The sequence below is a fragment of the Chlorocebus sabaeus genome, chromosome 3 (genome assembly GCF_047675955.1).
Source record: "Chlorocebus sabaeus isolate Y175 chromosome 3, mChlSab1.0.hap1, whole genome shotgun sequence".
Taxonomy (NCBI): domain Eukaryota; kingdom Metazoa; phylum Chordata; class Mammalia; order Primates; family Cercopithecidae; genus Chlorocebus; species Chlorocebus sabaeus.
The window spans coordinates 81,450,709-81,458,512 of record NC_132906.1 but is presented as its reverse complement, the minus strand read 5'-3'; positions in this window follow the sequence as shown (position 1 = coordinate 81,458,512).

Below are 7,804 nucleotides of genomic sequence, written 5' to 3'. Positions count from 1 at the left end.
GAGAGATAATTTACACACAAAAAGACATAAATGGCAAAAAGCATTTAAATAAATATTCAGCCTTATCATATTAACATAATTGCATATTTTTTAAGAAAATGAAAAAAATATTTTTTTAAAGGTAATAAGGAAGCAATAATAATACCCAACTTATTTCACAACCTGATGATGAGTAGTTTTTTTGTTTGTTTGTTTTTTGTGTTCGTTTTGAGATAGAATCTCACTTTGTCACCCAGACCGGAGTGCAGTGATGCGATCTCGGCTCACTGCAAACCTTGACCTCCCAGGTTCAAGCGATCCTCCTGCCTCAGCCCCTCAAGTAGTTGGGACTACAGGTGCACCCCACCATGCTCAACTAATGTTTTTGTAGTTTTTATAGAGATGGGGTTTCACCATGTTGGCCAGCTGGTTTTGAACTACTGAGTTCAAGTGATCCACCTGCCTCTGCCTCTTAAAGTGCTAGGATGACAGGCATGAGCCACTGCGTCTGGCCTGTGATGAGTGTTTAATAGCCTTTCTGTAGGACAGTTTGGCAGTATGTTATTTTTTAAAAGTCTTAAAAATATGCAGAAAGAACAATTATACTTCTCAGAATCAGTCCTAGAGAAACATTTAGAATATATGAAAAAATTTAGTTCCAAGTATGCTTATCAGTATAATGTTTTTATCAGTAAAAAATAGAACTGGCCTGTGTGGTGGCCTTTATTAAGGAGTTGGTTAATGCTTCGTTAAAACCTTGTTCATCTGACACAGGGGTTGCATCAGTGTGCCTTTAACTTTAAAGATTAACTTATAGAGAAAATGAACATATTTCATCTCTCAAAATCAGCCCATGTAGTCTAACTCATCCACCTCTTCCCCAGTAGACCCTGGGCCTTGAGAAGTCTAATAGCTTTAATTTTTAGCCCTGTGTTTCAGGAATGCAGTTTATTTTGATTGGCATCTTCTACTGGGCCTGAAGATGGGTCTTCAATTACTGTCAGCATTTGAAATTTAGCAGGACTTGATGTCCTTTTTAGACCCAGAAGTCAAAGCCCTGTAACCGATTGTCACAAGTACTTTAAAAGTGCATGCAGAGAGATACATGGATGTAATAACCTTAATTTAAAAACTTTTTTAAGTCTCAGTTTTTTTCCTAAGCAAACCAAAAGTTAATAATAATGTGACCACTTGATCATATAAAAGTTTTTGGATTTAAAAAAATAAATCCTCTTATTGTGACTTACACAGATGGTTCATCACGTGCTTGGACTTTCTGGTTTGTCCTGAACATCCCTCCTTCTTAAACAACCAGTCATTTTACTCTATGACTAAATTTATCATGCAAGATTCTTTCTTATATGAAATTATTTCTCTTTAAGTTTCTTACAAAAAAAAAAAACCCTCTTTATTTTTATAAGTTTCTTTACATCTCTTTTATTTCCTGGTTCCTTTTACCTGGTTTTATACATGACCTTTACATAAGCTTTGAATTAGACAAAAAATTGTTCACTTTTTTTTTTTTTTTTTTGAGATGGAGTTTTGCTCTTGTTGCCCAGGCTGGAGTGCAGTGGCACAATCTTGGCTCACTGCAACCTCCGCCTCCCGGGTTCAAGCAATTCTCCTGCCTCAGCCTCCCGAGTAGCAGGGATTACAGGTGCCCACAACCATGCCCAGATAATTTTTTGTATTTTTATTAGAGACAAGGTTTCTCCATGTTGGCCAGGCAGGTCTTGAACTCCCGACCTCAGCTGATCTGCCCACCTTGGACTCCCAAAGTGCTGGGATTATAGGCGTGAGCCACTGTGCCGGCCACTGTTCACTCTTTTTTTTTTTTTGAGATGGAGCCTCACTCTGTCACCCAGGCTGGCGTGCAGTGGCGCGATCTTGGCTCACTGCAAGCTCCGCCTCCTGGGTTCATGCCACTCTCCTGCCTCAGCCTCCTGAGTAGGTGGGACTACAGGCATCCAACACCAGGCCCGGCTAATTTTTTGTATTTTTGGTAGAGACAGGGTTTTACCATGTTAGCCAGGATAGTCTCGATCTCCTGACCTCTTGATCTGCCCGCCTCGGCCTCCCAAAGTGCTGGGATTACAGACATGAGCCACCATGCCTGGCCAAGTTCACCTTTTTTAAAATGACAGTTTTTTTAAATAAAGAATGTTTTCCTATAAATATATTTTTATTGGAAAATACCCAAATAATGAAATATTTATCATTTAGTTTAATATAACTTTATATTCTAAATTATGAGTTTGTCTACAAGTATTTATCCTATTACATTTACCTAATTATTTCATTTTAATTGTTTACCTAGATTATTTATGAAAACTGTGATAGTCATCATTTAAAGATATGGAACCACCATTGCAAAATTATAACTGAGACAGTGAAAATATTTGACCTAACTGACTCCATTTTGCTTTTAACCTCCAAGCTGTCCTTGTTCATTCCTGGGCATAGGCCAAACTAACTTTGGGAGGAACTTAGTTTATAGTTTAGCTTGAAACAAAGATGACAACAAACCTTGCTGCCTGTGGAGTAGACCACCTAAAGCCATAAGATTAGAAGTTATGGTAATCTCACTACTTTTGAGATGTAGCTATTTTTATTAAACTAATATCAATGTCCTATTTATTAAAGATTACACAAGCAAAGATCATTCTGTTTTGGGCTGGGTTTATAGTTTTTAACCCCTATGCCAAATTTTGACACTTTTTAGTATCTGGCAGGGATAAGTATGAAATTGAATCCTGGTCTCCAAAAAGGGAGAATTTTTGTGGGGCTAGACCATGTGACGCTTTTACAGTGCACTCAGAGAAAAAAACATTTTCGAACAAAGATATTTCTAAGTGTCTATACCATACTCTTCCTTAAAAACCCAAGAGTAACCTCTGTTGAAATAACTATTTTAGTTGAAAAAAAAAAACCCAGGTAACACAATACAGAAGTAAGCAGTTTAAGAGCTGAGATGAACTTATCTGTTTACATTCTTGGGGTTCCATAAGGAAAAACAGGTTTCTCCCTCAAAGCGAGTCTGGCGCCTTCTCAGTTTTCTTTAAGGAACCCCAGGCTATTATAAACTATTTTGGGTCACCCATGCTACAGAGAGTGCAAGAGAAAGGAGACAAGGCAGAAGTAAATGAGGAAAACAGAATTCAGTCAACTGAGAAGAAAAAAACTTTCATGGAAAAAAAAGAAAAGGTCCTAAGAGAAAAACAAAAATATGAAGGCCTTTTAAATACAAACACACATACACACACACAAACACACACGTACACACACACGTGCACACATACACGCATGCATGCACACATGCACACATATACATACGTGCACACATACACATACGTGCACACACGCGTGCACACATACACGTGCACACATACACACATGCACACACATACACACATGCACATACATACACACATGCACACACATACACACATGCACACGCATACACACATGTACACACATGCACACACATACACACATGCACACACATACCCACACACACGTGCACACATACATGCACACATACACACACACACGCACATGCACACATACACATACACACACACTTCTTGAATGTTAGCTTTTTAAAAATTTTTTTATTTTTATTTTTTTTTAAGATGGAGTCTCCCTCTGTCACCCAGGCTGGAGTGCAGTGGTGCGATCTCTGCTCACTGCAAGCTCCGTCTCCCGGGTTCATGCCATTCTCCTGCCTCAGCCTCCTGAGTAGCTGGGACTACAGGTGCCTGCCACCAAGCCCGGCTAATCTTTTGTATTTTTTTTAGTAGAGACGGGGTTTCACGGTGTTAGCCAGGATGGTCTCGATCTCCTGACCTCGTGATCTACCCGCCTCGGCCTCCCAAAGTGCTGGGATTACAGGCGTGAGCCACCGCGCCCGGCCAAATGTTAGCTTTTAATTAAGCCGAGTTTTCATCATTGAGCTCCTTTAAAAAAAAATCGTTTAAGATCTCATTACCATATTTCAGCTAGGACAAATTGCTGCTATTTCAGAAGTACAGCCATTGCTCTCTCGGTTTGGCCTGGCTAGCGGAAAGGTGGCCTTGTTATGTAAATAAAGCCCCTTAGTAGTCAAAATGAAAAATCTTTCCTCTTTTTTTTTTTTTTTTTTTTTGTTTCCTTTTGCTGGCTGTTTTTCTCTCCCACCATACCACCTTTTGTGTGTGTGTGTGCGGGGGGCGAGGGGGGAGCAATTTAGTCACTTCAGAGGCCTTATGCCCCATAATTTGGAACTTTCCTCTGGATTTGATCAAGCTGGATAGAGTTGATCAAACCCAATGGGAAAAAGACTGAAACAACAACAAGAACAGAAACAAACAACAACAAGAAACCAGTTAAGCAAAACAAATGACCGCACAACTTAGATAACTTCTGAGTGCTCTAGTGGTAAGGAGAAATTAAGACAAGCTGGTTGTTCATCTTAACTTTAGCCAAGACAAACCCCAATTCAGTTACTTAACTAGGGATGGGTCTCAGGCTGAAGACTGCTCTCTACCACTTTAAAAGCAGGAAAAAAACCCTCATCTTGCTTGTTGGAAATGAACTCAAACTCCATAAAGGAGTTATCTGCCTTCCGTTGTCATGGAAGCAGGAAAAACTTGCCTTCCTTGTTGGAAGCAAGTAAAACTCAAAAAAAACGGAGTTGTACAGCAAAGTAAACTTTAGATCTCAACCACATTTTTGGAGATCAGGGATTCACTGGAGGGGGTGCTCCCAGACCTCAGCAAATTGTCCTATTGGTTTGAGCCATAAAATTAGCTCACGCTGGTACCAAGAACCAATAGATTTGTCAAAGGTCAGGGGCACCTCCACTCAGAATCCCCTCGTGGTTACCAAAATGTGAACCCAGAACATTTGAGACAGGTCTCAGTTAAATTAGAAAGTTTATTTTGGCAAGTTGTGGACACGTGCTCATGACACAGCCTCAGGAGGTCCTGATGACATATGGCCAAAATGGTCAGAGCACAGTATACTTTTATACATCTTAGGGAGACATGAGACATCAATCAACGTATGTAAGATGAACATTGGTTCAGTCCAGAAAGATGGGACAACTCAAAGTGGGGAGGGGGCATCCAGGTCATAGGTAGATAAGAGACAAATGGTTGCATTCTTTTGAGTTTCTGATTAGCCTCTCCAATGCACTGAGATATGCACTGATCTCAGTGAGCAGAGGGGTGACTGAATAGAATGGGAGACGGGTTTGCCCTAAGCAGTTCCCAGCTTGACTTCTTTTAACTTAGTGATTTTGGGGCCCCAATATATTTTCCTTTTACACACTTTTAAACAACCAGATCTTGCGAGGACAGTACCAAGAGAATGATATTTAACCACTCATGAGAAATCTGCCCCCATGATCCAATCACCTGCCACCCAGCCCCATCTCCAACACTGGGGATTACATTTTAACATGAGATTTAGATAGGGACAACATCCAAACTATACCAGACTGGGTCTTGCTATGTTGCTGAGGCGGGAAGTTTGGCAGTTTCTTACAAAGTTAAACATATACTTACCATATGACCCATTAATCCCACTCCTAAGTATTTAAACCCTAGAGAAATGAAAGCTTATGCTCACATGAAAATTTGTGCGTAACTATTTGTAGCAGCTTTATTCACGATCACCAAAATTGGAAATAACCCAAATGCCTTTCAACCAGTAAATGAATAAACAAACCATGGAAACAGTCATATGATGGAATAGTACTTGGCAATAAAAGGGAATGAACTATTGATACATACAACACCATGGATTAATGTCACACATACTGAGTCTTAGGAGGTTACATTCTCTATGACTCTATTATATGACATTTCAAAAACCCAACACTATAGTGACTGAGAACAGATCAGTAGATGCAGAGATTCAAGGGAGGGAGGTGTGACTACCAAGATATGTAAGAGGTGATTTTAAGGGGGTGATAGAACTGTTGGATATTCTGATTTTGGTGGGGGCCACACAAATCTATACATGTCTTAAAATTCACAGGAAGATTTAAATATATATATATATACAACAAAGAATGGAAAGACACACATGAAAATACTAACATTGGGTTATTTCTTTGCAGTTGAATAAAGGTGATAGTTGAATAAAGGTGATTCCCCCTTTTGACTATGCAATATTTCTATTTTTAGAAATAATGAACACACGTTTTCTTTGTAAAGAGATGTCGTTGGCTGGGCATGGTGGCTCATGCCTGCAATCCCAGCACTTTGGGAGGCCAAGGCAGGAGGATCACCTGAGGTTGGGAGTTTGAGACCAGCCTGACCAACATGGAGAAACCCCATCTCTACTAAAAATACAAAATTAGCCGGGCATGGTGGTGCATGCCTGTAATCCCAGCTACTTGGGAGGCTGAGGCAGGAGAATCACTTGAACCCAGGAGGCAGAGGTTGCAATGAACCAAGGTCGTGCCTTTGCCACTCCAGCCTAGGCAACAAGAGCAAAAATCCATCTCAAAAAAAAAAAAAAGAAAGAAAAAAGAAAAAAACAGAGATGTCACCGTATAGAAAGGTAATGTACGTATTTATTTACGTATGTAAATGTATTTTGCTATTGGACTAACTTGAGTGATGCCTGGCCTTATTTCATACTGGTTCAGCCTTCTGTGGGTAAAGGAGCTTCACCCCATTACTGGAGAAACATCTTTTGGATAAGATGTTTCTTTTACTTATAAAAGAACTGGCAGTGTTCTCATCTGTCCATCAATCTTGTGCTTTGCCATGGGCCATAGTGGGAAAAGTGCTGGCCTCTACTGCCTCATTAGGTTTCCCATTAGCATCCATTAACCAACAACTTTCATTTCTTGGTGTGCAGCCAGCGTTCCTTAGGAAATGAAAAAAACACCAACGTGATGATGCCGTTGTCGACTAAATATCGGCTTCCCATCCTCATCAAGTCTAGCTTGTCTTGCAGGACTTTCATCAAGTATTAAGTATTAGGAAGCTGCCAGGAGTTCCAATGGCACTTGGCTTATTTGATTTTGCTCTACAAAAATAAACAAAGTTGGCCAGGCGCGGTGGCTCACGCCTGTGATCCCGGCACTTTGGGAGGCCGAGGCGGGCGGATCACAAGGTCAGGAGATCGAGACCATGGTGAAACCCCGTCTCTACTAAAAAATAGAAAAAAATTAGCCGGGCGCAGTGGCGGGCGCCTGTAGTCCCAGCTACTGGGGAGGCTGAGGTAGGAGAATGGCGTGAACCCGGGAGGCGGAGCTTGCAGTGAGCCGAGATTGCACCACTGCACTCCGGCCTGGGCGACAGAGCGAGACTCCATCTCAAAAAAATAAAAAATAAAAAATAAAAAAATAAACAAAGTTATGCTGGCTGAAATTTTTTAATTGTTTTATCCAAAGGTCTAGAGAGAAGAATGTAAACCAAGTGCATTTGGCCTCCTTAGTCGGTTTTTGCAGCACACACGACAGAATTCTGAGATTCTCTTTTTTTTTTTTTTTTTTTTTTTTTTTTGAGACAGAGTCTCGCTCTATTGCCCAGGCTAGAGTGCAGTGGCCGGATCTTGGCTCACTGCAAGCTCCGCCTCCCAAGTTTACGCCATTCTCCTGCCTCAGCCTCCCAAGTAGCTGGAACTACAGGTGCCCGCCACCTCGCCCGGCTATTTTTTATTATTATTTTTTTATTTTTTAGTAGAGACGGGGTTTCACTGTGTTAGCCAGGATGGTCTCGATCTCCTGACCTCATGATCCGCCCGTCTAGGCCTCCCAAAGTGCTGGGATTACAGGCTTGAGCCACCGCGCCTGGCCCAGAATTCTGAGATTCTGAGAAGCAGCATG